A 9,804-nucleotide genomic window follows, 5' to 3' on the forward strand; every position below is an offset into this window, starting at 1 on the left:
CTACTCTTTCTCTTGCTTGTTCTATTTTGTCATACTGGCTCCTTGTTACTCCTGGGACTCAAATCTCATTCCTATTGCAGGGATTTTGCACTTGTTTCCTCTGACTAGGATGCTTGGTTCCTTAGATAATCCACTTGGATGATTCCCTGATGTCTATCAGTTCTTTGCTCTGATGGCACCACCTCAGTGAGTCCTTCCCCGTTGCCCTTCTCTAGGTGGCTATCCCCCCTTCCTCACATCCCTAACCTATTTCCGTGCTTTATTTTTCTCCGGAGCACTCCTTCCACCTGAAGCACCATTTATTTATTTATTTATTTATTTATTTATTTATTTATTTATTTGATCAGTTGATTGCGATCTGTCACTCCACCAAAATATGAGCTATACAATGGTAGGAACTTGGGCCATTTTGTTTTATTACACTACTCCCTGGGCCTAGAACAGTACCTGGCACTGTTCTACCTGGCCTAGAACAGTGCCTGGCTACCTGGGAAGCCATTCCGTGAAAATTTCCTGAGTGAATACATGAAATAATGAATATAACAAGTGTCACACCATGCCTGGTACACAGCAGATGCCCAATAAATGTTATTTTATTCCTCGCCGGGTTCTTTGTTAGGATCAAATAGTATACTGAATGAAGAAGCAGGATGCATTTTTATAAAACATGACACAATTCTAAGAACCCTACTACCTTTATTGTTGTGCTTATCACGGTGCCTTGCATGGAGCCCACATGGATTTTGAGCAGAGGTTTAGATGGGATGGCTGCCAGGAACAGACACTGGGGCAGCCACAGCTTCTTATCTGTTGTAGGCTCGAAATCCAGATGACTGAGTAATTTTAATTATGTTTAAAATGAGAGTAAATGTTTTTATTGTGTTCTCATGGCTGTATATAAGAGATAAATCCTATACAGAGTAGCCACAACAGTGCAGGAAGTATGGCCACCTGAGGTCACTAAGTGCCTCAGCAAGCAGTCCTAGGTATCTCAGCAGCTCTCTATCTGTGGAGACCTGCATAAACAAAACAGCTATTAAGAAAAGGCTGGAGATTTAGTTACACTGGGTATCAAGAAAAGGAAATGTAATATATTGGGAAGGTTTTCATGCCAAACGGTCAAAAATTTATAGAAACTCATTGTAAATCTTATGTGGCTAAGCATTAAGACTCTAAAGAAATCCGTTTGTGTGAACTCCTCCAGGTTTCAAAAAGAGTAGAAATAGCATTATTATCAACACAACACCAATAGCCTTATTTGTATTGGAATTGGAAGTAAAAGACTTAAAAAATGCTCTGCTCTAAATACCCTGCCTTCCCTGTTTACCCAGCTCTGTTCCCTATACTGACCATCAAATATTTTCTGTACATTTCTGAATGGACCATTGGTTATGTTATAATAATACTTTGAACAGAGTTCCTTCAGAGAGTTGGAAAAGATGATTTTCTGGAAAGAAGATAAAACCAAAAGTGTTCCGTGGTGACCAGAAAAGGGATGAAGTAATATTTCAGAGGGAAAAACAAAACAAAAAACAAAAACAAAATGCCGACGAAGTTTGTGCTATATGGGGTCAGGTAGCCAATTAACCCTAGATAATTCTAATGAATGAACAACTGGTAGTTAGACCTTGACCACACTTCTGGTTGGTAAAGCCTCTGAGCTTCAGTGGTGATCAGGTGTTTGCCAATGACTCCAGCATCCCTCCCTTTGGCTACATTGGAGTTCAAGACCCAGAAAGCCTGTGAGAAATGATGGTCGATAATCCTCTTTCTCCCTTTCTGGGCCAGGCCAGGCTCTGGTTCTGGTGAGGTGACTTCAGGAGAGGAAATGACAACCATCACAGCAAACCATCTCCAGAGATCCAGAAACACGTCGTCCATATCTCCTCAATTCCCTTTGCTCCCTTTAGGATCTGACTTCTGCCACATAAAGTATCAATATTCTTCTGTAGGGATATTTATGTTCAAGCACCGAGGGAAAGCTGCCAAGAGCAACCACAAAAAGCCATCACCATGGAGTATGAGTGGGCTAGCTTCCTAAGTGTGGGTGTCAGACGGGGATACCCCCAATCAGTGAGAAGAGGTTCGGTGAGTGCAAGCCCTGTCCTGTCTCTGCCTGCCCTTCTAGAAAGTCCTACCCCAGTCTCCCCCCTCTTCTCCTTAGCCTCTTACAAGCCGTTTTGCTCCTTCCTTCGGCCTGAACACCACTCAGTGTCCTGCGAACACCAACTTCTCTCCGGTTTCTTTCTCTTTCTCTTCCAAGCTTTTCCTGAGTTAAGTCACACCTGCTTTCCCCACTTGCTCACTTTCCATTCCTGTGTGAGTCCGCCGAGCTGCCTTCCACCCCTGATGCGGTGATATTAATCTGGCCAAGGTAACCTTGGATCTTCTAACCATGCAATCATATCTTTCCTCTCCCTATGTGACGTGCTTTATTTCCTTGGCTCCCGTGAATGTGAGCTCTTCTGACTGTCCCTGAAGTTCTCTTTCCGTTCTTCCTCCACATCATGGGTGACTTTTTCTGCCTCCTGCTCCATCTTCTTTCCATAAATTGTTCTAATATATGCTTTTCCTGGAAGACTCTCGTGCATTTGTAGGGCTCCAGTTAACACCTCTATGCTCATGACCTCTATCATAGCTATCTCTATAGAGAGATCTAGATATATTTCCAACTCAACTTGTCCAAGACTGAATTCCCTAATTCCTTCCTAAACTGGGTCCCTCAATATTCATTTTATTCTAAAAATACATGTGTAAAATGTACTTTCTATAAAGCAGTAAGTTAAGCACTATACAAACATTGAATAATTTCATCATTGCACTAACCCTCCGAATAGAGCAAGTGCTGCAATTATCATTACCTTCTTACAGTTGCAGGAACAGAGGCATGAGAGGTCATATAACTTGCATGAACTCCTAGAAGTAGTGACAGAGCCAGTATTCAAACCAAGACCTTATAGCTCTGGAACCCGTGCAGTGAGCCTCCAAGCAGGATTGTTTCCCACTCCGCCCTTCATGTTGGCTGGCTCACCATTGCCCTACTCTACAGACTTACAACTACTCCTTATTTCCTGCACCTACCAGCTGACCAAATTCTGATATTTTTTCAAAACATTTCATTGAAGTTTAAATACACATGGCAAATTACACATGTCTGAAGTGAGCACATCAATGAATTTTAAAAAGTACACACGACCATGTAGCCGCAACCTCAAGCAAGAGATAGGATATTACCGGTATCCTGGAAGGTTCCCTCGTGCTTCTCTGAAGACATTACACAAATTACAAAACACGGCTCTACTTTTGCCCATCTGTAAATTTTATTAAATGAAATTATAGAGTGTAAATTCTTTTGAGGCTGGCTTCTTGCCCTTAACATTTGGTGTATGATATTGATCATGGTGTCTGCCACAGTAATTTATCTCTTTCATTGCTTTATAATATTTTGTTTATAAATACTTACAGTTTCTCCATTTTCTTGTTAGTGGACTTGTGTTCTGTTTTCAGTTTTAAAAATAATGCTGCTGTGAATGCTTTGTGCATGTTACTTTGCCTACATACACACATATTTCTGTTAGGCTTATACTCAGGGGCGAATGTACTAATCACAACATCACGCTTTATGCATATAATCAGTTTATAGTTGCTGCCAAGCAATTTTTCAAAGTGGCTTCAGTGGTTTACATTCCTGCCACTAATTTCTGAGAATTCATATGATCTAAATCCTCTCCTATTCTTGGTATTTTCACTTATTTTATTTTTTAAAGAGAGAGACAGAGAGAGTGCGAACGGGAGGGGGAAGGGCGGAGGGAGAGGGAGGCACAGAATCTGAAGCAGGCTCCACACTCAGCACGGAGCCTGACATGGGGCTCGATCCCATGACCCTGATGTCACAACCTGAGCTGAAATCAAGTATTGGATGTTTAACTGACTGAGCCACCCAGGAGACCCACACAGGTTTTATTTTAGACATTCTGATGGATGAGTAGTGGTTTTATTTGCATTTCTCTGATAACTACTGATCTTTAGGGTCTTTAGTGTGGATGCATGTGTGTACATTCACTTAGAATCCTCTTTGTGAAAAGCCTGTTCAAGACACTTGTCCATGTCTTATTCAATTGTCTGCATTTCTTTTTTCCTGATTCAAAGGAGTTATTTATATATTCTGGATATAAGTCCTTTGTTAAATATATATACTATAAAATCTCTTTATGGCCTTTCTCTGCACTCTTATAATGGTGTTTTATGGGGAATATAAAGTTCTTAAATTTCATTAAGTTTAATTTAATTTAAAAAATATTTTATTTATTTATTTATTTATTTATTTATTTATTTATTTATTTATTTGAAAGGTGGGGTGCGGAGGGAGCAGAGGGGGAGGACGGAGTGCAGAGCCCAGTGTGGGGCTGGATCTCACAGCCCTGAGATCATGGAAACCAAGAACAGATGCTTACCTGATTGAGCCATCCTGGTGGCTTTACCAGTTGTGTCTTTTATGGTTAATTCTTGTAAAACATCCTTTCTTGGTCCATTCCACTACATCTAAGTTGTGAAATGTATATATGCAGAGCTCCTGGTTATCCTTATTACCCGTTTGATGTCTGCAGAGTCTGTAGTAATATCCCCTTTTTCATTCCTAATATTAGCAAATCATGTCAGTCTTGTTGGAGGGTTGTCAATGTTATTGATCTTTTCAAAGAACCAGCTCTTTGTTTCATTGATTTTCTATATTGTTGTTCTGTTCTCAATTTCAGTGATTTCTGCACTTAACTTTATTATTTTCTTCCTTCTGCTTTTTTTTTTTTTTTGGCTTATTTTGCTCTTCATTATGTAGCTGTCTTAGGAGGGGCTTAGATTATTAATTTGAAACTTTCCCTCTTCTCTAATGTGTGATTTTAGTGCTAGAAATGTCCCTTTCAATACCATTTTAGCTGTGTCCCAGAAGTTATATTATGCTACATTTTCACTCTTACTCAGTTAAATGTATCTTTAAATTCCCCTCGAGACTTCTTTATAGATTCTTGTTTAGTTTCCAAGTGTTTGGAGATTTTCTCATCTTTGTGTCATTGATTTCCAGTTTGATTCCATCATATTTGGAGAGCACATTCAGTATGATTTTAATTCTTTTCAATGTGTTGAGTTTTGTTTTACAGCTCAGGATGTGGGCTGTCTTGATAGATGTTCTGTGGACACTGGAAAGAATCTGTATTCTACTTTGTTGACTAAAGTGTTTTGTTAATACCCATTAGATTAGAAGTTAAGTGCAGAATATTGATGATGATGGCTAATTTTTTGTGTAGTTCTATGCATTGTTGAGAGAAGGATGTTAAAGTAATCAATTCTAACTGTGGACTTGACTATCCTTTCTATTCTACAAATTTTCTTCTTGTATTTTGCAGCTCCGTGTTCAGGACATACACATGTAGGGTTGTAATGTCATCTTTTCTTTCATCACTTGAAAAATGTGCCATTTCTGGCCACTGTGGTTTCTAAGAGAAATAGTCATCCATATTGTTTTATCCCTGTAGGTAATGTGTCATTTTTCTCTCATTGCATCCAAGATATTTTGTCTTTGGTTTTCAGAAGGTGAACGATAATGTGCTTTGGACTGAATTTCTTTAGGTTATTGTGTTTAGATTATGTTCAACTTCTTGAATCTGTAGACTTATGCATTTTTTGCCAAATTCTAGAGTTATTCTTCACCATTTCTTTGTGTAGTTTTCTCATCCCCTGTAGGGTCCCTGCTAGGTGGGGATGAAAGTTTTGGCTCCCCATTAGGCCTCCACTGATTTCTTCTTTGCTGGGGGAAGTAGGAGTGTCTTATTACTGTTCCTCGTATTTCCTCCACTGACACCATGGATAGAAGTGTCCTCTTTACTGCTGGTTAGTGGTGAAGGTTCTGACTTTCCATTGGTCTCCTCTGGCACCTTCCAAATGGGAAGAAGTAGGAACTCTCATTACTGCTAGGTAGAACAGAAGTCCAAGTTCTTCATATGATCTCCACTGAAAACATAGGGGGAGGCAAACAATGGAAAGAATGATCAGAATACTGACTATGGGAGAGGAAAACTATTACAGGACATCTTAGGAGCATGATTATTAGGATTCTGTGCATGATTAGGGGCTCAAGGGGCAAGGAGAAAATGTGAGATATTTCACCCAACTCTACATTTTCTAGTTTGGCTAAGGGAGCATGGAGTACTCAGAAAGACCCAGTGTAGTATGAAGGGAAGGGAAGTATTTGAGTTTTATTTGGGCAGGTGGTGCTTGAAACATCTTACGCGATTTCCAAAGGTTGGGTTGTCTTCAGGAAATCAACATATTTAAATTATGCATCAATATATTGGCAAAATTCTCAAACACAAACTAAACAACAAGAATCTATAAAGAAGTCTCGAGGGGAATTTAAAGATACATTTAACTGAGTAAGAGTGAAAATGCAGCATAATATAACTTCTGGGACATAGTTAAAATGGTATTGAAAGGGACATTTATAGTACTAAAATCACACATTAGAGAAGAGGGAAAGTTTCAAATTAATAATCTAAGGCCCCTCCTAAGACAGCTACATAATGAAGAGCAAAATAAGCCAAAAAAAAAAAAAAGCAGAAGGAAGAAAATAATAAAGTTAAGTGCAGAAATCACTGAAATTGAAAACAGAACAACAATATAGAAACAATATAGAACAACTATATAGAAAATCAATGAAACACACAAATACAGTGTTGTGTTGCAACTCCCTAGGATGTTTCTTGGGTAATTTATAGGGAATTATTATTCTATGTGATCAAATGAGGGCAGGAGGCAGAAAAATATGGGCTATCACTGTTACATTGTAACATACTCAAGTCCAGTATGTTCTTTACACTTAGGAGGCCTGGCAATGTGCTTATGCTAGGGCCAGAGAAGACTTTCTGAGATACATAAGAGGACTGGGTCCATAGCCATTCCTACAAAGTCACAAGAGGGACTTAGTAATCCTGGTGAATGGATAAAGTATCTTTTGGTCTTCATGGTTGCTGTTGGAGAAAACCTTGTGAGAATTATATGGCAAAGTCTCACACTGGAATAATTCTATTCCATGCTAGTTAGTCTGTGCCATTCTGATGATACCTAACCCTTATTTATGTAATTAAATAATGTGTATGTGTATAGCACTCCAATGTACCAGAGTCTGTGCTAAGTGCTTTATAATAACCCCTTTAATCCTTGTACCAATCCTGCCATTAGGTATAATTATTATCTGCATTTTATAGATAAGGAAACTGAGGTAAGAGGTTAATAAAGTCTCCCCAAGTCAAACAAATAATGAGTGATGAAATGGGGATTCAGACCTAGCCAGTCTGACCCCAAAGCCTATGCTGTACTATTGTTCATATCAGCCAATTAAGTTAAATCGAGTTTCTAGGTTGAAAAAATAAAATTGTACCCATATATACACATGGAGGAAGATCTTGGCACTTTGTTCTAGACTCATTTGCCCAAAGTATGTACACTCTAATATCAAATTATCAGGACTTATATGAAAGAATGGATTTGTCTGTTTGCTTATGCCCTCCTTCTTTCAAAAATAATTGAAGATGTAATTAACATGTTCTACGAATCTGAAGGCATTGAGTTTAAATTGCTAGTTGGAGAACCTCCTGTAGAAAACATCTATTAAGCATTGTAAAATGCTAGTCAACAGAGAAGAAAGGTACAAATATTTTGGTATTGCAGATTATAAAGTCAGGAGAGACCTACCCATTGGAGGGAGCCTGATAATACTAGTAACAACAACCACGTTGTATTAACTGTGTTCCAACCACTTTTCTAAAAACTTTATACATAGGGATTAAGTTTATATAGTGGAGAAACCAAAGCACAGAGAATGTAAGTAACTTGCCCAAGTCACCTAACAAGTAAGTGGTAGAATTGGCTTTGAACCCAGACAGCTAACTCCAATCCTGTGTTCTTACCCACTATGTTGCATTGATCCAGACTGGCCAAGTAGTAGCTAGTGGAAAAGGGGGAGACTGTTTGGCATCCTTGCTGGGAGCTCTTTGAGATAAGTCCCAATGAAGGCCAAGAGAATTCCTGGAGAGATTCCTGGTGCCAGGTGATACCGTTACATCATAAAAGAATAATTGTCCACACTCATGACCCAGGAACATCTGGTGAGGGTGAGAACAAGGCTTCCTCATGTGTTGTGAACATTGTGGAAGGGATCCAAATGGCCACTGGCACCACAATCCCCAAAGTCAGTTCTAGGAATCAAAATTCTGAATTTAGAGTCCATAATTTTTACCTCTATTAGTGACATTTATTATTATGTAATCACAAAATGAATTGAGTCAGTCCCATTTTCAGCCTCACATTGTAACAGATGATATTTAAGTTGATGAAAATAAAAACTAAAAAAAAAATAACGGTAATAATTTGTACAATATTAAAGGGGCACTGGGGCTTAAAATTCTGCCTTAGTTCTACCATTCATTCACTGGATGACCGATTCTGGGCAAGACTCTGATACCTCATGGGCTTTTACTTAATCATTCATAAAATAAGGGGAGAAGAAGTTAAAATTATTGACTGCCTCTTACATATTGTTTTAGGCACTTTACGTAAGTTGGTTCATTCAATCCTTGTAATATTAGTAATTGATGGATCAGAGCCCACTTTTAAGGTTGAGAAAGCAGAGGCTTAAAGAAATTAAGAATTAGCCTAAAGTCCAAGGGAAATGAAAACAAAAATAAGCTATTGGGACCACATCAAAATAAAATGCTCCTTTATAGCAAAGGAAACAACAAGATTAAATGGCAACCTACTGAATAGGAGAAGATATTTGCAAATGACATTTCTGATAAAGGGTAATTACCCTAAATACATAAAGAAATGATACAACTTAGGGCACCTGGGTGACTCAGTTGGTTCAGTGTCTGTCTTTGGCTCAGGTCATGATCCCAGAGTCCTGGGATCAAGCCCCCCCCCATCACCTATTATTAGGCTCCCTGCTCAGCGAGGAGTCTACTTCTCCCTCTGCCTCTGCTTCTACCTCTGCCCCTCCCCCTGCTTGTGTGTCTCTCTCTGTCTGCCAAAATAAATAAATAAAATCTTAAAAAGAAAAGACATGACACAACTCAACACCAAAAACCCCCAAAGAATCCAATTAAAAAATATGCAGAAGACATGAACAGACATTTCTCCAAAGAAGACATCCAGATGTCTGACAGACACATAAAAGATGTTCAACATCACTCATCATCAAGCAAATGCAAATCAAAACTATAATGAGATAGCACCTCACACCTGTCAAACGGCTAAAATAAAAAACACAAGAAACAAGTGTTGGCGAAGATGTGGAGAAAAAAGAATTTTCTTGCACCGTGAAAGAACTACCCTATGATCTAGCAATCAGCCTACTGGGTATTTATCCCCAAAATACAAAAAAACACTGATTCAAAAGGATACATACACCTCTATGTTTATAGCAACATTATTTGCAATACCCAAATTATGGAAGCAGCCAAAGTATCCATTGATCAATAGATGAATGGATAAAGAAGAGGTGGAATATATATATAAATATATATTATATATTCAGCTATAAAAAGAATGAAATTGTGCCATTTGCTACTATATGGATGAAGCTAGAGAGTATAATTCTCAGTGAAATAAGATAAATAGCATATGATATCATTCATATGTGGAATATAAGAAATAAAACAAAAGGAAGAAAGAGAGAGAGAGAAAGAGAGAGAGAGAGAGAGAGAGAGAAACCAAGATACAGAGTCTTAACTATAGAAAGCAAACTGATGGTTACCA

The 9,804-nt window shown here is 38.5% G+C and overlaps 1 long non-coding RNA gene across 2 annotated transcripts; it reads right to left on the minus strand.

Moving 5' to 3' along the window:
- Positions 1 to 841: 841 nt before the first annotated feature.
- LOC144282450 (uncharacterized) lies at positions 842 to 8,115 on the minus strand. Of its 2 annotated transcripts, XR_013350890.1 has the most exons (4): positions 7,959 to 8,115; positions 4,455 to 6,003; positions 1,628 to 1,982; positions 842 to 1,016 (listed from the first exon to the last, which is right to left on the minus strand). It is a non-coding gene; the product is annotated as an uncharacterized LOC144282450 (long non-coding RNA). The 2 variants fall into 2 exon arrangements; XR_013350889.1 differs by lacking the exon at positions 842 to 1,016 and having other exon boundaries at positions 1,023 to 1,982.
- Positions 8,116 to 9,804: the final 1,689 nt, after the last annotated feature.

This window comes from Canis aureus, chromosome 13 (assembly GCF_053574225.1).
Source record: "Canis aureus isolate CA01 chromosome 13, VMU_Caureus_v.1.0, whole genome shotgun sequence".
Taxonomy (NCBI): Eukaryota; Metazoa; Chordata; class Mammalia; order Carnivora; family Canidae; genus Canis; species Canis aureus.